This window comes from Oncorhynchus gorbuscha, linkage group LG17, assembly GCF_021184085.1.
Source record: "Oncorhynchus gorbuscha isolate QuinsamMale2020 ecotype Even-year linkage group LG17, OgorEven_v1.0, whole genome shotgun sequence".
Classification (NCBI taxonomy): Eukaryota; Metazoa; Chordata; class Actinopteri; order Salmoniformes; family Salmonidae; genus Oncorhynchus; species Oncorhynchus gorbuscha.
The window spans coordinates 25186653-25207694 of record NC_060189.1 but is presented as its reverse complement, the minus strand read 5'-3'; positions in this window follow the sequence as shown (position 1 = coordinate 25207694).

The window sequence follows — 21042 nt, the reverse complement described above, 5'->3', positions numbered from 1 at the left end:
GACTTATTTCAGTGGATGCCTTTTTACTGCACCCTTGAATTGACTGGAGAACTCAGTCGGCCACTTACAGCTCAGGAGAAAATCAACGCCAGCTTTTTATCTCTCAAAGGTATGACTATTTTAAATTCATGTGAATAATGAAAACGTCATTTTTTGGATATTCAGAGTTATTCAGAGGCCTACATTTTGATTGATCGTTTCACAAAATGTATGACATGTGAACATAATAACAGGTTTAATAACAGGTTCATCCCTCTACAAAAAGCAATTCACATATATTTTTTTTTCTATAATATTATTATTATTATTATTGTTATTATTCAGTTTTACAATTCGGCCTAAGTACTATAGTTGATTAGTTAATAGAACAGAAAGTCTAACTTAGTTCCTTCATTGCTATTGACTCGAGCCACAACTAATAGCCTACGTCACGTGTAATGCATGTAACCTGTATGCTCACCAAAACAATATGCCGAGGGTTTTGGTACGCCTTGGTAAATGTATCATCTTAAGGAGCTTTGAGGAACACACACACACACACACACACACACACACACACACACACACACACACACACACACACACACACACACACACACACACACACACACACACACACACACACACACACACACACACACACACACACACACACACACACACACACACACACACACACACACACACACACACACACACACACACCACGCACACACACACACGGACAAACCCGCTCACTTCAAACAGATTCGAAATTCGAATATTGATTTAGATTTGTAAACAGAGACAGAACCTGGGTTTTATACATCGACAGTTGCCTCTCTAGCAGTCTTAAGAGTAGCCTAGGCTAAGTCAAAAGTGCAGTATTGAATCGTTAGACCTGTCTTTTTACACAATCAAAAACATTGACTAATGTAAAAATCTATATGATTTATTTTGACAGACTTTGATGAATGGAAATCGTCGGGATCACTCCGTCTAGACACTTTTTTTCTCTATCAATATTCTGTTCCGGACTCGTCATGTTTGCATCTTGACTGGAGTAAAGTTTTCCAACATGTTATCTCGTTTATGACCGGGGTTTCTTCAGCCTACAGCCGTTCTCTGTCTGAGGGATGGATAGGGACATGGCAAGTTGTCAGGTATCTGTTAATACATTAATGCATTTTCTCTTCATTTTCTTCATTTGTGTTTTGTGTTTTTGAAGCAAATTAGCCAATTCCATTTGTTAACCTTAGGGATTTGATTGTCCCGCGGTGCATTTGGGTATAGTAATAAAAAACAAATATATATAGGTATTTGTTTATACTTATATTATGAAAATAAGCTTTCAAAGTGGTCCTTCTTTTTCTCAGGCCTCTCTTTGAATTCAAAGGCTTTGCCTGAAGCAATTTTCATTATTAGGCCAAATCAGAAGTAATGTAAAAACAAACGACATTTGTTATTTGTTTATTATGTTGTATTGTCATAAAACATATCCTTTAAAATAAGCAAATTAAAAGCTACGAAGGCCCTGCGGTGTGCTAATTGTAGGCTATTGAAATCTATACTCATTTTAAGGCCTACTTTTCAGCATGCCATTTCGTTTTTTTAGGCTACCTTTATAATGATTAACTCACGTATACTAAAATAATAGCCCGATCATAAAGGTGGCACGAGCAACCAGAGCTATCGAATAACGCACAGAGGTTGTTTACCTGCATTAATAGCCTAATAAATTACGGTGTTGTGTGGAAAATCATTGTGCCTGATATCGTTATCCGTAGCATCGCGCTTGCTCCTCGCCGTTTAAATTGCTAAATTATTTATTAAATTCAAACACCAGCCCTCCTCCGGGACTTTCTATCTTAAAAGGAGGACGATGTTTAAAGGGAAAACGAGTTAACGCCTCTGGCAATCAGCGCTCCCACTGGCTCCCGGCTAATTGACAAGGACGAGGTCTTTTATCTGTGCCTCTGGTAAGTGAACCCGGGGGTTAAGAGTTGCGCGATTCAAATCCCAAATTCAACACAAATTGGATGTATGAATCAAACTCTACCTATACATATTCCTCTTCCTCTTTTCATCTATTGGCACTATGACTTACCACTTCACACTTTAACCTCAATGTTTTTTTTAACCGATTATTAAATCCCCGTTGCCTTCTCGTGTTCATGTAAATGTATCCCATTCATCATCATTCATCACCACGATGCAATTATAACATATATATATTTACACCGTTTTATATTTACACAAATTTAACAAAAATAAATATTATACATTTTCAGATGTGCACTCTTCGCTCCATCTCGCTCTCCCTCTCTCTTTCTTCCTCCCTCACATGCACACTTCTACACACGTCTCTTTTTTAGACTAGAATAGAACAAACAAATACATACATACATACGTACTGTACATACAAACAAATACATACACAATTGGGCTAGGCTACATAAAGCAAGCTGCTCTTCATTGTTTGGTTGTGTCGAAGCATCACCTTCCTCCTCGTTTTAAAATCCCGCACGATCACCGATTCAGTGGAATGTAAAGGGGATTTTTTTCTGCGCCAAAACTCAATATAAACTGTTTCACCTTAAGACGGACATAATCTCAGGATCAAGAGAAGACGTTGACAGTCTACTATATTGTAGGATTAATATCTGTGATTTAACAGCATAAAGGACCTTCAATCTTTTTGAAATGGCCTAATATAAGGCCTTCTTTTCCTATGAAATAAAGAATCCACGTCAGGAATTTTAATGAAAAACAACGAATCAAAAAAACGATTCCTCTGCAATCTCATTCATTCAACCAAGGATGATTCAACAGCATTATTAAGATATAACTTCATTTAGGAGAACCTACTAAACCTTTTAGTTCGTTTTATAATGCTCAATCATTTGTTTCTTCAAGCGACTGTTGTATACATTCTATCTTAAATATGTAAAAATGTACTTGTACATGTAAATATAATTCGTTCAGGATGCTATTAGGCCCATAACCTTGTCACTGGTTGGAATAACTTTTGTACTGGTAGTTTATGCAGTGCACATTATATATGAACCTGAGATTCTGAGATTGTCAAGCCATAATAATTTGTTATTGATCCGTAGTCGATTATTTTAAAATGCCATGATGATTGATATTGGTACTATAATTCATGTTGAGTAGAAGTGAAAATAAAATAAATCAATAAGAATTGTTGTACACGAAGAGGAAGGAAATGTGGAGAGCATATTTAATGTAGTTGTAGACGTAGCATCCCTCTGGCGTTGTGAGGAGAGAGACTTTGTATGTTGTCTACCTCACTTGCTTTGGCAATGTTAACACATGTTTCCCATGCCAATAAAGCCCTTGAATTGAATTTAATTGAGAGAGAGAGAGAGAGAGAGAGAGAGAGAGAGAGAGAGAGAGAGAGAGAGAGAGAGAGAGAGAGAGAGAGAGAGAGAGAGAGAGAGAGAGATAGGAGCAGAACATAATGGTTTATCACAAACTGTATTGAAGTGAGTTCATCAGGTTTGATGGATGTGATAGTGTCCTGGTGAAGGTGTGTAAGTAACACAAGGCTTCAATGAAAACCTTGTTTTATCTGCTATTCCCTCGTGGCAAAGGGGCTAACCCTTTGTGTAATGTAACATGTAACATTGACCCTTCAGGTCATCAATACACATTCAAAGTATTCCCCTGGGTTTAGGGGGGCGGCAGGCATGTTCACTGTCATTTTCTCACAGTCTAATGAGATGAAGGCTGAAATTGTACACTCTCCTGCGTCATGTAGTGTGTTTGTTTTTATTTGATTCGTGTTGTAAATGAAATCCATGGGTCTGTTTACCATTTGTACCATCATTATACTGTATACTGAACCTGTAGAATCGCACACTGTGTGGGTGTTGAAGAACTCTGCTATCTGCTAACTGTTGCCTACCATGTTTAGTCCGGATCTGCTGTCTGGTGTTTAGATTTCTTCGCTACAGAAACATTGTCTTGCCTCTTGACTGAGTGTGAACAGATGGGTAGTGATATGGTGAAAAACGTAGCTAAAATGTTAGAGATGGAATAATCTAGACAAGCTCACTTTGCGGAATACTTAAAAGGATGCTCTTGAGAAGTTGTATCTGTTGTTTGTAGATCTTCATTCTCAGTGCAGTGTTAACTACACTCATCTAGAGCCTACGTGGTTTCTAGGGCTGAATATGAAATAGAAAATGGAAAAATTCACATATTAACCATCAAGTGTATCAGTATTGGTGTTCTCACTCGCTGGCTGTACTACATTATCTTGTAAATCTGTTATCGTGTTATAAAATCCTCAGAAAATGGTAGCACTGTAATAGTCATGACTCTATGGGTATTCATCTTATAGAATCGTTTTTTCCTCTATACAACTGGATAGTGAGGAAGGGGAGTGCATATGTCAGCTCAGTGTGTGCTGAGTTTGCTTCTGCCGTTAATATGGCATGCCTAATAATCAGTGCTGTAATTGTTTGCCTTGTGTTTGCACAGGGCCTCTGCAACAAACACAGAGATTCAATTAAATACACTCTCCTTCAGACCATCAACATGACGGAGCAAAGTCCAGATACACGGACATCCAACAAGGACAAATAATACAAGGAGGAAGATACCTCTCACCAGACTCACACTGACTTGATGTTCATTAGCTTACGAAAGCAAGTTTTGCTTTCCAATGTAACTTATGATTGCTATGGTTTTTTTATTCAAATGTACCTTATGTCAAATGTATCGTTGATATATGTTGCTACCATTGTTAATGATATTCAAAATATTTAAAATCATGTCCCTTGCATTCAAACTATGTGTTTGTGGTTTTCACCAACCCGGGACACTGTAATATTATGGCTGACTTATCCTCCAACCCCAGCGGTGTGTAAATAAAGATATCTATGTTGATGTAACTGTCAAGCAGCCTCTTCCTCCACTCCTAGACATCCTGTGGACCTGGGCTTATATACAGTACATGCTATCTCTCTCTCTCTCTCTCTCTCTCTCTCTCTCTCTCTCTCTCTCTCTCTCTCTCTCTCTCTCTCTCTCTCTCTCTCTCTCTCTCTCTCTCTCTCTCTCTCTTTCTCTCCGAGGCTTTCTCTCACGGCCGCCCACCCAGTGCTAGGCTAGCTCACTCTCTTTCTCTGGAGGCTGAGGTGTCTGGTAAAACCTGGCGTGGTAAAACCTGCCCTGCAGACTGGACCTCTCTCCGTTACAGAGTTCAAAGGAGTAAGAACTAAATGTGGAGGATTTGTTCAGGCTTATTTGGTAACCCAGGATTTGAATTGGATTCCGGGAAGCATTCTTAACACATTTGAAAATGTAACATTGTGTGAAAAAAAGTGTGTAATCCCCATAATACATTTAGAAATGGGCACAGCGCGCTAACACAACTGTGACTATTCATGATTCCTATCAAATGGTTTCTTGTCTTGACTCTCTGGAGTGAGGTGAGTTTTGGAGGGATTGGTGAGATCTCAGGCGTTGGGAGAGCCAGTTAAGTAGTGGTTCTTCTATATTAACCTCTCTCTCAGCGCTGTTTTGGTTATCTGACCTGAATATGAGATGGGGTTCAGCCACCATGCTACTTGAGGTATTCTCTTAGGCCCCCCAACAGCAGTGGAGCATTTCAACCCCCAGTGGATTATACCTCCCTGGGAGGAAGGTGAGTAACACAGACAGACAGACAGACAGACAGACAGACAGACAGACAGACAGACAGACAGACAGACAGACAGACAGACAGACAGACAGACAGACAGACAGACAGACAGACAGACAGACAGACAGACAGACAGACAGACAGACAGACAGACAGACAGACAGACAGACAGACAGACAGACAGACAGACAGACAGACAGACAGACAGACAGACACACACACACACACACACACACACACACACACACACACACACACACACACACACACACACACACACACACACACACACACACACACACACACACACACACACACACACACACACACACACACACACACACACACACACACACACACACACATTGTACTTTGTGTCTCAAATATAGTAACTGTTTTTAAGACAGTGAAATATTTCAAACTTGGTTTCCCATCAGAGTCATGGTCTCTACCCTGTTTGAATACATTGTCTGGTACTACTGTTACAAGAGAATGAGAGAGAAGTGGCTTTATGTCAGTCAGTCAGTCGGTGTTTGTACCTTGTCCAAACCCCACTTTGCTTTGACTGACACTTTGGCGATGCCCCCAGCTCCCTGCTTCGACTTCTCAAGCGTACCCCCTGTTAGCCCTGACGCTGCCAATTCCTCTCATGTCTTTAATATCTCTCTTTCTGCCCTCAGGTTTTGCCAGTCGAGGCTCCACCATGACAGTTGGACGTTGTTGCCGTCACATTTTGGAGACAGTGCTGGGTGGGTGTTTGTGGCGTTCCCAGAGGGGATCTGAGATGGGACGGCTGGCCCGTCAGTCAGCCCCTCCCCTGTAATTAGGAGAGTTAACAGAGGCGGCCCGGCCAGGGAGGGGAGGGGCCTGGGGGGGACAACCGGCTCATGTACTGATGCTACTTGAGCTGTCCAGGCCAGGGAGGGGAGGGAAGGAGCCTGGGGGGACAACCGGCTCATGTACTGATGCTACTTGAGCTGTCCAGGCCAGGGACAGACACTGCTAACAGAGAGATTCTCTTGAAGGCTCATCTCCCTCTCCCAATTTAGAAAGTCCCAATAAAGTTGTACTGTAGCTCACACTCTGTAAGATCTAGAAGAGACTGCTATTAGTTCAGTTGTTTTATCATCTTTATAGAGAATAAACAGTTGACAACTGATGCAATACATGTTGATATTTTGAAATGTTGCTAAAATGAAGTATATGAACCACAAATGGGTTTTTAGGAGGTTACATATTATTTTATACAGGCCTATCTCTGAAGGTTATGCTGAGACTAGTAGTATGTGTAGTATAATACTCTACTTACATTTGAATTTGATCTAGAACACAACAGTTAAGGATATGTACAGTACATGTTATGTATGCAAGTGAGTGTTGATGAAGTGTAAATAATGAATCAATAAAAAGTTACAATTTCATCATGTTGTCCTGTCATATATGCCTGACTGAAACAATGAAACTATTCCACTGTTATGTATTCTCCTCTCCTCTCCTCTCCTCTCCTCTCCTCTCCTCTCCTCTCCTCTCCTCTCCTCTCCTCTCCTCTCCTCTCCTCTCCTCTCCTCTCCTCTCCTCTCCTCTCCTCTCCTCTCCTCTCCTCTCCTCTCCTCTCCTCTCCTCTCCTCTCCTCTCCTCTCCTCTCCTCTCCTCTCCTCTCCTCTCCTCTCCTCTCCTCTCCTCCCCTGGTTGCCGAGGGGACTGGATAGCAGCTAGTGGAATGCAGTGTAGGCTGGAGCTGCAGACTGGGACAGGCCCCGGGGGAGCGGAGCGCCACAGCAGCCATCGCCACTGCTCCGGCCAGGCAGGGAGGCTGGCTGTGGGACTGCTGAGACTACGAGGGAAGGAATTTCACAGGAGAGACTGCCAGAGAAATGCCATGCGGGGAACGATGAAGAGAGAAAAGAGAGAGCGAGGGAGAGAGAGAGGAGAGGGAGAGACGCAGAGAAGCAGAGCCAATTGAAATGCAGCCTGTCAATGTCACTTGGGTTCTGCACTTGTATGATACCTAGTGATGGGCCAGTAGCTAGATGAGGGGGTGTATTCTCCCAAATGGAGAAGAGAACTCAGAACTTACTCTTATTCATCTCAGATCTGGAATCATAACTAAATATGGGCTGTTTTTAACAAACAGCAAAATATTGGGGATTTGAGACTAACCTCCTCTTACTAAATTCTAAACCATTGATAATAATATAGCCTAATATATGCCATTTAATCCAAAGCATTTACGGTCATGCAGACCCCGGGAATCAAATCTACAATCCTGGCTTTTGCTCACTACTGACCACCATTTATTCTGACTGTGCCCATTTGTTGTATTGTTCCATTTTTGGGGTGTCCATTTTGAATTACTGTGTAGATGATTAGTGTCAATGTGTAGGCCTTCATGTGGCAAAGAGAGAGGGAGGGGGCACGGAAAGGCCCAGTGTAGCCTATCTAGCCTACTGGCCAAAGCCATGGAGGTGCCCAGAGAGACATACTGCAGCATCATGGTCCACAGCATGGTAAGACATGGGGCAGATGGGTTCAGTGTAGCAGCACAACCTCCCCCTTCTCCTCCCAAATGTGAGGCAGCAGTGGTGGGAAAGGCACAGTGTGAGAGGGAGCCTGGGCTCAGGGCTGAAACAGAAAAGCTGTTGGGGAAGCGTTTGGGGGTTGGGATGGAGCGGGGGCTGAAAGCGGTTGGAGGGGGCATCGGTTTTGGGGTGGAGAAGGAAAGCCAGTCCCCCTGTCACATCCCTTTGAAAACCCAGTGCAGGGGCACGAGCCCAGGGAGGAGTGGCAGTGTGGCCCAGCGCCTGGGCAGACAGGCAGTCACCGCTCTGGGCTGTGGTCCAGCTCGCCCCACCCCACCCCTACCCCAGCCCAACCCGTCTGGCCCAAGCCTCAGGCAGTAAGGCAGCCGGCCCCCAGTGGACAGGCCGGGAGCCCTGCGCGATGGAGCCCCAACCCCAAAGCCTCATCTAGGCCCCTCAAGAACAGTCTAGGTTTCCACCCAGCTCAGTGAGATGGAGATGCTGCAGAAGACATGAATCCACTTTTCCTTCCTCTCTGCTGTCCTCCTGGGCCCAGGCCCCTGGATCGGACCCAGTAGAGTCTGCTGGTGATGATAACCCCCACCTCTCCACCAGGCCACTCTGCCTCCAGGGCCTGCCCAGCGCAGGTCCACACGTCCCCATGGCAACAGTGGCAGGCCCATGTGAGTCCACACAATGTGAGTGGGCATGGAGCCAAGGGCTGCCAAATTGGGATGAAGGAGAAGCTTTTTTGGGAAAACGGCTCTCAGGAATACTGAATCTTTTTTGTTACTTTGCTCTGTCCCAGGATACTGGTATGTTTTTGGCCCTCTTGACAAAATGTCACAGACACTGTTTTATGTGCCTGTGTGTTCAGTCCTCCTGGTCTTTGTTTGAAATATACTTTGACCATGAGACATATGCAATGTCTTGGTGAGGTTCTCTCTGTCTGTTCCATGCTGCTCATGTTCTATCATCTCTCTTGAGGCTGGGAGGTTTGATTTGCTTTAGGTTAGTGTCAATTTCATAACTTTGATGCAGAGAGGACTACTTCTTAAAGTAACCCCTCGGGTAGAGTTGATCTAATGCATTCCGGAGCGTTCGCTGTATATTTAAAGAAGCCTTGTCAGAGCAATACTAAGCCTGTGCAAACACAAGTAGTTCAATGACATTCACAGCTACCACCTAACGTTGATTCCCTGCCCCCTCTAAGCCATTGGGAAGACAGAAGTGATTGGCTGGCCGTTTCCTGAAAGCGGATCTCTGCTGTTTGTCTTGTTGTTCTCCATCCCGACCCTCACATGTGTTTAGCTTCCCGTGACTACTGTTAGGAGCGGATGAGGATGTGTGACGCGTGGTATATTTGCTGATAACAGGATTTACTCAAATTGCGAAATGCCAATTGAGGAAGGTTAATTGTGAGTGCAGCTGGTAGAATGGCTGTGTGCAATAATTATTAGTGTAAGATGCTTTATTATCTCGTGGTGCTAATTAGGCTGTTGCCTTTGGATCACCACTTCAATCACATGTCACATTGCATGCAGTTCTCTTTGACATTCATTAATCACTATACTCAAATAATGCTGTTCTGTAGATGTCCTTAGCCTGTTTATTGTTATTAAGTGTATCTTTATTGAAGTATTGATGCAGAACATTTGAAGAGCATTTGAGGATTCGGGCTTAGAAATTAATAAATGGATTATTACATTTTCTCTCATTTTGTTATTTAGTGAGGAGGACGTCACAAGTCCGTTTTTAGTATTCAGGTGCTTAAATATTTAGCAGCGTTACTTCATATTTCTCATAGCTGATATTGTTTAAAAAAAAAAATCATCTGCAGAGACTGTATCCCACTCTCACACTGTATCCCACTCTCAGTCACGCCAATTAATCCACGGCTACCTAGTCAGACAAGTGGAGAGGTTGGTTTTTGTCCTGAGTGTCTCGATGTGCCCACCCATGAAGACGAGGCTGGCATGGGCCTGGCATATACTATTGGTGAGGCAGAGAGTGACAGGGAGAGAAAGCAAGAGATCAAGGCATGACTGCCAATGCATGTCATTGCCCTGCACTCTCATCAAATAGCCCCGTGCTGCTTATGTAGCTGCCCAGACACAAATTAATTTGGATGCCTGGAAAGGCTGCGATGCCCTGGACCCATCCCTGCTCCTTAGAGAAGAAAAGACACCAGCGGAGAGCGCTATTCCAAGGAAGGGGGCAGGGGGCGAGAGAGGCCTTTTGATGGATTTCCGTGGAGGGTAATAGAGGAGTCTGGAATAAGATGGGAGGGTGGAGAGCACACGGTTGAATGTGCTTGTCCTGCTATGAAGACAAGATGGCTCAGCCACCACTGTGCCACCGGCCTTCTCATCCCCTCCCCCTATATTTCCCTTCAGGACACCAGTGGAGAGGGGGTGAGGGGGACCTTGGCTGACATTTAATCTTCTCCTTGGCTCACCACAGAATCTTTTTACCCCAAATCTGTACCTGCTCATTCCTGGGCCTGTTTTACCGGGGCCTGCTTTACCGGGGCTGCTCTACTGGGGCTGCTTTACCAGGGCCTGCTTTACCGGGGGCCCTTGATCAGTGAGCTGATGGAGAATGGAGCTCGTCACACACTCCAAATGGGATGGGATTGCCCAGGATGTTAGCTACCAAACACCACTTCCATAATGAGACCCAGCAGCACTGTTTGGGATGGAGTTTACAGGTGGCTAAGACTACACCGCAAAATACTACATAGCTGGCAAAAAGGGTGATTGGCAGGAGGAGGGAGGGAGGGAGGTGGTCTTGTTGTTGGCTGGTACGTCGTTAGCCTCCCAGGGCTCTGGGGAAAAGAGTCAGGCCACTGTGCGTGCTTAAACCTCGGCCCTCGTTTGTGGAGTTCCCGGGGAGCGCTGGACCCCTGCAGGAGGACAGAGTAACAAAACAGCAGCCTGCTGACAGGAGGGGTAGGAAGAGGGAGGGCTGTACATTGGAGTGGAGGAGTTGAATAAAAACACATGCTGGGTTCCCCCTAAGGCATGTAGAGGCCCCCATCACCCCCCAGGCCTAACCCCATGGAGCTCTGACTGCAGTTTTTACAGGTAGGCCAACCATTCATTTATACAGCAGTTGATATCGTCAAGGTGCCTCTCCAGTCCTCTTCACCAGCGACAATTGCAACCAGCCTGAACCAGGTTGAACAGCAACCTAGACCCTCTAGGTCCTTCTGTAGCTCAGTTGGTAGAGCATGGCGCTTGTAACGCCAGGGTAGTGGGTTCGATCCCCAGGACCACCCATACGTAGAATGTATGCACACATGACTGTAAGTCGCTTTGGATAAAAGCGTCTGCTAAATGGCATATATAATTATTATATAAACTCTTCAGAAAGTCCTTCAGCTGTCTGCAACATGTTGAAATGGACATGAGCATGTAGTGCCAGGGAGAGAGAGAGACAGAGAGCGAGACAGAGAGAGAGAGAGAGAGAGAGAGAGAGAGAGAGAGAGAGAGAGAGAGAGAGAGAGAGAGAGAAAGAGAGGAAAGAGGCAGACAAAACAAAAAGTTGATAAGTCTTGCATGGTCTTGTGAGCATCAGTGGTGAGAGTACAAACTTCTATCCCTCTTTTCACCATTTCTCCTCTCCTCCCCCACTCTCTCTCTCTACAGTAGAGCCCCTTTTTTCTAATTCTTTATCCCTTTTAATTAGAAGGCAAATTCTGCAGCCTGGAGAGACCTAATCCCCTACTGCCCAACAATGCACAGAGTGGCTTTGAACAGCCGACCTGCAACCCCCCCCACACACCACCACCATCACAACTGAACCTGCTCGGGGGAAGGGGTCCCATTCCCAGTAACAAGCACACATTGTAACAAGCACAATTCTGCGCCCCAAATACAAACACTACATACCATGCACAGAGGAACTACTTAAAAATCCATGTCTATTTTGGTTCCTTATCTTGCATCATTATAGGAACAAGGTTACACAGGTGACACAAATGACTCAAACTGAAGAGGCACTGGGTCGGTCTACCCCTGTAGCGAGAGAATGAAATAGACAAAGAGAAAGAAAGAGAGGGAAAGAAAGAAAGAGAAAGTGAGCGAGAGAGAGCGTCTACTGTGTTTCCTCTACTGATTTACATAATGTCCCTCGTTGTATACATTGGAGCCCATTAGTTTTTGTGATTCTTGTGTTAGAGGGGTGGGGATTAAATCAAATCAAATCAAATCAAATCAAATTTTATTTGTCACATACACATGGTTAGCAGATGTTAATGCGAGTGTAGCGAAATGCTTGTGCTTCTAGTTCCGACAATGCAGTGATAACCAACAAGTAATCTAACTAACAATTCCAAAACTACTGTCTTATTCACAGTGTAAGGGGATAAGGAATATGTACATAAGGATATATGAATGAGTGATGGTACAGAGCAGCATACAGTAGATGGTATCGAGTACAGTATATACATATGAGATGAGTGTGTAGACAAAGTAAACAAAGTGGCATAGTTAAAGTGGCTAGTGATACATGTATTACATAAGGATGCAGTCGATGATGTAGAGTACAGTATAACGTATGCATATGAGATGAATAATGTAGGGTAAGTAACATTATATAAGGTAGCATTGTTTAAAGTGGCTAGTGATATATTTACATCATTTCCCATCAATTCCCATTATTAAAGTGGCTGGAGTTGGGTCAGTGTCAATGACAGTGTGTTGGCAGCAGCCACTCAATGTTAGTGGTGGCTGTTTAACAGTCTGATGGCCTTGAGATAGAAGCTGTTTTTCAGTCTCTCGGTCCCAGCTTTGATGCACCTGTACTGACCTCGCCTTCTGGATGATAGCGGGGTGAACAGGCAGTGGTACGGTTGGTTGATATCCTTGATGATCTTTATGGCCTTCCTGTGACATCGGTGGTGTAGGTGTCCTGGAGGGCAGGTAGTTTGCCCCCGGTGATGCGTTGTGCAGTCCTCACTACCCTCTGGAGAGCCTTACGGTTGAGGGCGGAGCAGTTGCCGTACTAGGCGGTGATACAGCCCGCCAGGATGCTCTCGATTGTGCATCTGTAGAAGTTTGTGAGTGCTTTTGGTGACAAGCCAAATTTCTTCAGCCTCCTGAGGTTGAAGAGGCGCTGCTGCGCCTTCTTCACGACGCTGTCAGTGTGAGTGGACCAATTCAGTTTGTCTGTGATGTGTATGCCGAGGAACTTAAAACTAGCTACCCTCTCCACTACTGTTCCATCGATGTGGATAGGGGCGTGTTCCCTCTGCTGTTTCCTGAAGTCCACAATCATCTCCTTAGTTTTGTTGACTAACGTTGAGTGTGAGGTTATTTTCCTGACACCACACTCCGAGGGTCCTCACCTCCTCCCAGTAGGCCGTCTCGTCGTTGTTGGTAATAAAGCCTACCACTGTCGTGTCGTCCGCAAACTTGATGATTGAGTTGGAGGCGTGCGTGGCCACGCAGTCGTGGGTGAACAGGGAGTACAGGAGAGGGCTCAGAACGCACCCTTGTGGGGCCCCCGTGTTGAGGATCAGCGGGGAGGAGATGTTGTTGCCTACCCTCACCACCTGGGGGCGGCCCGTCAGGAAGTCCAGTACCCAGTTGCACAGGGCGGGGTCGAGACCCAGTGTCTCGAGCTTGATGACGAGCTTGGAGGGTACTATGGTGTTGAATGCCGAGCTGTAGTCGATGAACAGCATTTAAAAACAAAGCTCTCTTGGAGGGATATATGTATACAAATAATGGCCTGCCTTTTAGGAAATTAAGGAGAAATTAACAATTTCCAAACATGAATTTAATGCCAAATCAAAGTCATCTTATATTATCAACATTACATCTTAATTTTCAGCGTGTTCCTCTATTTCCATGCCATTAAATAAATTGACCCCTCCTCGCTCTTCCACACCCACAGTGATCATTAACTGAGCAGAAATTGTAATGAAAGTGTTGAAGCTGTCAGCGCCTGCATCGCTTTACTCCTCCTGTGTCATCCGTGGGAGAGAGGTCATCAGATAACCACTGAGATGAGAGAGGTCATCAGATAACCACTAAGATGAGAGAGGTCATCAGATAACCACTGAGATGAGAGAGGTCATCAGATAACCACTGAGATGAGAGAGGTCATCAGATAACCACTGAGATGAGAGAGGTCATCAGATAACCACTGAGATGAGTGAGTGAGATAACCACTGAGATGAGAGAATGATAACCACTGAGGGAGAGAGAGATAACCACTGAGATGAGAGAGGTCATCAGATAAGGAGAGGTGAGAGAGAGGAGAGAGAATGAGAGGGTGAGAGAGAGAGAGAATAGTGAGGGAGAGAGAGAGAGTAATAGAGAGAGAGAAAGATAGAGTGAGTGATAGTAAGGGAGGGAGAGAGAGAAAGAGAGAGTGAGAGAGAGTTACAGTGAGGGAGAGAGAGAAAGAGAGAGTGAGAGAGAGTGACAGTGAGGGAGAGAGAGAGAAAGAGAGAGTGAGAGAGAGTGATAGTGAGGGAGGGAGAGAGGGAGAGAGAAAGAGAGAGAGAGAGTGATAGTGAGGGAGGGAGAGAGAGAAAGAGAGAGAGAGTGATAGTGAGGGAGGGAGAGAGAGAAAGAGATAAAGAGAGAGTGATAGTGAGGGAGGGAGAGACACAGAGATATGGAGGATGAAACTGTTTAATGGACTGATTGGGGCTCTTGATTTATAAGAGACTCTTAGATTTAGTGGGCTATTATCTGGGTCAGACATGGCAGCAGATTATACTCTGTGTCACTGTGTGTGAATACAGTGCCTCCAGTGGCCACAACACATGGGACCAGTTCCTAAACACGACCAGAACCGATACTATTAGTGCTATGGTGGCAGTTGTTTATGGGTAAGTGCCTGCCTGCCCTATATTTCCAGTCAAAAAGGTATGTGCATTTGAGAAGCAGAAGCTAGACAGTTATGGTCTGTCAGCTGTTGTATGTGTGCTGCTTCTGCTTTGGATGAAATGAATAGCCCTACTCATCTTTTGTTAGCTTGAGATAAAACCAGGAAGGAGAGAGAGGCATTGTGGGAGGAAAAAAAGGTGAGCAGAGTGAGACTGGGCTGAATAGATAGATATGCACAGTGTACTATAGGCCAATGAATGAACACCGAAGTGGGTTTTAGTGGTGTTTTTCTAGTTAACCCCTGCCGTAAGCTGGGGTCAACGTGCGATTTAACCTCCAATTCCTATTATAATGGTACAATTCTTATAGGAAAGCAGGTCTCACTGCTCCTCTGTCTGGAATAGTCAACTGCAGACATTCCACCAGCTTCCACCTGTCATATTTAACTCACAGTGGTGGATAAGTACAAAATTGTCATACTTGAGTGAAAGTAAACATACCTTAATAGAAAATGACTCAAGTAAAAGTGAAAGTCACCCAGTAAAATACTACTTGAGTAAAAATGTACAAGTATTTGGTTTTAAATATACTTAAGTATCAAAAGTAAATGTAATTTCAAAAATATACTTACGTATCAAAGTAAAAGTATAAATAATTTCAAATTCATTATATAAGCAAACCATATGGCACAATTGTATATATATATATTTTTTGTTACAAATAGCCAGGGGCACACGAACACTCAAACATCATTTACAAACAAGCATGTGTGTTTAGCGAGTCCTCCAGATCAGAGGCAGTAGGGATGACCAGGGATGTTCTCTGGATACGTGTGTGAATTGGACCCTTTTCCTGTCCTGCTAAGCATTCAAATGTAACGAGTGCTTTTGGGTGTCAGGAAAATGTAAGGAGTTAAATATACATTATTTTCTTTAGGAATGTAGTGAAGTAAAAGTAAAAGTAGTCAAAAATATCAATAGTGAAGTACAGCTATCTTAAAAAGCAAACTAAGTAGTACTTTAAAGTGTTTTGAATTAATCAATCAAATGTATTTATAAGCCCGTTTTGCATCAGCAGATGTCACAAAGTGCTGTACAGAAACGCAGCCTAAAACCCCAAACAGCAAGCAATGCAGATGTAGAAGCACGGTGGCTAAGAACAACTCCCTAGAAAGGCAGGAACCTGGGAAGAAACCTACAGAGGAACCCAGTTCTGAGGGGTGGCCAGTCCTCTTCTGGCTATGTCGGTTGGAGATTATTCTTCAAGATGTTCCAACGTTCATAGATGACAAGCAGGGTCCTTCAGAGGCCGAGACAGCAGGTGCAGTAGAGAGAGAGAGTCAAAAACAGCAGGTTCGAGACAAGGTAGCACGTCTGGTGAACAGGTCAGGGTTCCATAGCCGCAGGCAGAACAGTTGAAACTGGAGCAGCAGCAGGACCAGGTAGACTGGGGACAGCCAGGAGTCATCAGGCCAGGTAGTCCTGAGGCATGATCCATGGGCTCAGATCCTGCGGGAGGGGGGGAGAGGGAGAGAGAGAGAATTAGAGGGAGCATACTTAAATTTACACAGCACACCAGATAAGACAGGAGAAATACACCAGATAGTACAGACCCTAGCCCCCCGCACATAGACTGTTGCAGCATAGATACAGGAGACTGAGACGGGGGACGGGGGGACGGGGTCGGGGGGGGGGCACTGTGGCCCCCTCCGACAATACCCTCGGACAGGGCCAACCAGGCAGGATATAACCCCACCCACTTTTCCAAAGCACAGCCCCAACAACACCACTAGAGGGATATCAACAGACCACCAACTTACTACCCTGAGACAAGACCGAGTATAGCCCACGAAGATCTCCTCCACCGCATGAGTCCGAGGGGACGCAAAACTGGACAGAAAAATCACGTCTGTGACTCAACCCACTCAAGTGACGCACCCCTCCTACGGACAGCCTGGAAAAGCACTAGTAAGCCAGTGACTCAGCCCCCGTAATAGGGTCAGAGGCAGAAAATCCCAGTGGAGAGAGGGGAACCGGCCAGGCAGAGACAGCAAGGGCAGTTCGTTGCTCCAGCGCCTTGCCCTTCACCTTCACACCCCTGGGCCAGACTTCACTCAATCATAGGACCTACTGAAGAGATGAGTCTTGAGGTTGAGACAGAGTCTACGTCTCTCACATGGGTAGGCAGACCATTCCATAAAAATGGAGCTCTATAGGGGAAAGCCCTGCCTCCAGCTGTTTGCTTAGAAATTCCATGGACAATTAGGGGGCCTGCATCTTGCGTACGTGTAGGTACGTACGGCAGGACCAAATCACAGAGATTGGTAGGAGCAAGTCCATGTAATGCTTTGTAGGTTAGCAGTAAAATCTTGAAATCAGCCCGACCCTTAACAGGAAGCCAGTGTAGAGAGGCTAGCACTGGAGTAATATGGTCACATTTTTTGGCTCTAGTCAAGATTAAGAACTTTATACCACTGGTAAGTCATTAGTGTCATTATATAGTGGTGATGATACAGTCATATTCTTAGTGGAACCGTGACATCATCACCCTGTCTATGGTACGTTGTGTTAGTTAAAAACTTGGCTTTGCCCCATTCTTGGTTAAAGAATAACCATGATTGCCACAGCTATGGATAAGCAACAGTCATTATAGACAGGCAACAGTCTCTCTCAATTCAATTCAATTCAAGGGGCTTTATTGGCATGGGAAAAATGTGTTAACATTGCCAAAGCAAGTGAGGTAGATAATATAGAAAAGTCAAATAAACAATTAAAATGAACAGTAAACATTACACAAACAGAAATGTCAAAACAATATAGACATTACAAATGTCATATTATGTATATATACAGTGTTGTAACAATGTACAAATGGTTAAAGTACACAAGGGAAAATAAATAAGCATAAATATGGGTTGTATTTACAATGGTGTTTGTTCTTCACTGGTTGCCCTTTTCTTGTGGCAACAGGTCACAAATCTTGCTGCTGTGATGGCACACTGTGGAATTTCACCCAGTAGATGGGAGTTGATCTCTGTCTGTCTGTCTGTCTGTCTGTCTGTCTGTCTGTCTGTCTGTCTGCCTGCCTGCCTGCCTGCCTCCTGCCTGCCTGCCTGCCTGTCCTGCCTGCCTCCTGCCTCCTGCCTGTGCCTGCCTGCCTGCCTGCCTGCCTGCCTGCCTGCCTGCCTGCCTGCCTGCCTGCCTGCCTCCTGCCTCCTGCCTCCTGCCTGCCTCTGCCTGCCTGCCTGCCTGCCTGCCTGCCTGCCTGCCTCCTGCCTGCCTGCCTCCTGCCTCCTGCCTCCTGCCTGCCTGCCTCTGTCTGCCTGCCTGCCTGCCTGCCTGCCTGCCTGCCTGCCTGCCTGCCTGCCTGCCTGCCTGCCTGCCTGCCTGCCTGCCTGCCTGCCTGCCTGCCTGCCTGCCTGCTGCCTGCCTGCCTCTGCCTGCCTCCTGCCTGCCTGCCTGCCTCCTGCCTGCCTGCCTGCCTGCCTGCCTGCCTGCTGTCTGTCTGTCTGTCTGTCTGTCTGTCTGTCTGTCTGTCTGTCTGTCTCTCTCTCTCTCTCTCTCTCTCTCTCTCTCTCTCTCTCTCTCTCTCTCTCTCTCTCTCTCCCCTCTGTCTGTCTGCCTGTCACCCTGTCTTTCTCTATCTCGCCCTCTGTTTGTTTGTCTGTCTCTCTGTCTTTCTCTTTCTCTCTGCCTCTCTTCCATCATCTCCTTCCTCTCTCTGGGAGACAATGTTGTCCTACAGGAATTCAAACAGAGTGGTATTGACATAATGAAAGATCTTTCAAAGGAAACACAGATTACATGAAATAACTTAATTTAACTCCCAAATTAATCATTGCATAGCTAATTAACATTGATAGAGATGCCCTGAGCAGGGATAGGGGTGCGTGGGGAGGATTGGAGATTGGATATGAGGAGGGGGCATCCATTTCCCTTCCAATTTACCAAAAGAGCTGAGCGGATCTTTTCTCGCCTCCTGTCTCAATTAGTTACTCACGCTGTCACTCTGTCTGACACTTCCTGGTGCGTGTCACTGAAACAACATGGAGTGGGCTATCCGGATAAGCGTTCTACACCTCCGAGCATTGCGTTTTAGGGTGGGTCACACTCTTGCAGAGGGCCACCATATTCTCTTCCTACCCAAGGGCTCAATTTTCAGAAAGCTACTTACATATTATTCTAATCCCTACCCTGCTTATTTCCCAAGGCCCAAAAAAATCTAGTTACCATTTGGACAAGCCTTACAGAGCAACTTGATCAGGCATGAGTGTCAAAGACTTTGAAGTAGTCTTCATGGTCCACTGTAACTCTGTGTGTGGCGTAAGGTGACAACAATGGCAGAGTCGAGGTGTGCTTGTCATAGCATTCAAGGCACTTGGCCATAGGTCATGGGTAACATGCTACACGACAGGCTACAGACACGCTGCTAAAATGCTGCTGATAGTCTATCGATGGTTTGTTGAGTACCTAGACAGACTATCGACTACCTTGTTGATGAGACATACTGTTGAGAAGCTACTGAAAGGCTGCTGATAGTCTACAGAGAGTTTGCTGAACATCTGTAGATGGAATGCAGACCATTTCTCGTTGAAAGTCAACAGACAGGTTACTGACTGTCTGTAGATAGCCTGTACACAGCATCTACAGATGGACTATCGAGATAAAGTGTGACCAACATGTCAATAATTTATCCCAACTTATGAATAAAACATACACACTTAATTCACTATTACAGCACATCACAATAACATAATCAATGTGCTTGATTTAATATTCATGTATTTCTGTGAGCATATTCCCTTCTCTCTGGGGTGTGTGTGTGTTGAGGTGGTATTTCCTGTTGGCTGCTGCAGATGGGGGGGGGCAGGGGGTCATGGTGAGTACTGTGGGGAGTTGTGGGGACGATTGCCTCCGTGTGATGCTTTCTCTTGTACAGTTTTGTTGTTTAAATGTTTTACAAACTTAATTGGCATTCCCGGAGGAGGTCCACCAGCTGTCTGCCTGATGGCATGGGTTCTAATTGCTGCGTGGCGAAGGCGAGCTGCTGTGGAAGACTAGCGGAGCGGAGCAGGGCTGGGGCGCGCCGCACACTGCACATGGCCTGATCAACCCCAGGGTTGTTGGTTTTCCACTCGTTTGTTCACAAGGAGACATTTCTTGTTCTTTACAGAGCGGAGCAGCTGCTATCTAACTGACATGGTGTGATGGGGTGTTGAGGCAGTGCAGAGTGAACACTCCTGTGTTGTACACAGATGGTCTGGGCCTGGGTTGGCACAGGTAAGTCTGGGGATTGAGACAGTTGGGAGGAGCCACTGGCAGGTAATAGTGGGCTGGTCAAGCATAAAGGTAAGATGTGCACACATAGCAAGAGGCTGACATGAAGAAACTGGTTTAGCTGTCTTGGTATCTTCTCTTACTGGTCAGCATGTGATGTCTCTTAGAGCCACCACTCCCTTCCCTTCCTAGGACAAAGGTTAACATGACCGACTGACAGTTTGCCCTCAGCTCGCCATCCTGAGGGATGTGTGGTTCTGCCTATGTGAGTACCAAGTACCATGCCTCTTCACACCTACATCCACCCCCTTTAATCTCCCTATTTACATTTAGATTTCTTGTCACTTAGCAGACACTCTTATCCAGAGCGACTTACAGGATCAATTAGGGTTAAGTGCCTTGCTCAAGGTCACATCGACAGTTTTTTCACCTCATTAGCTCGAGGATTGAAACCAGCAACCTTTCGGTTATTGGCCCAACATTCTTAACCGCTAGGCTACCTGCCATGTATGGCATTTTAGGTCGAAATACATTTTTACAAAGCCCCTTGGATGGATGTAGGTGTAGAGAGTCCGGCGCAGGACAGCAGATATGAGTAATCAGCGTACTTTACTCAAAAAAGACAAATTTACAAAGTAACATCACGAGCCCACAAAGGCGGACCGAATTACAATAAACAATCACTCACAAACACAACATGGGGAACAGAGGGTTAAATAATAAACAAGTAATTGGTTGAGTGAAGCCAGGTGTGT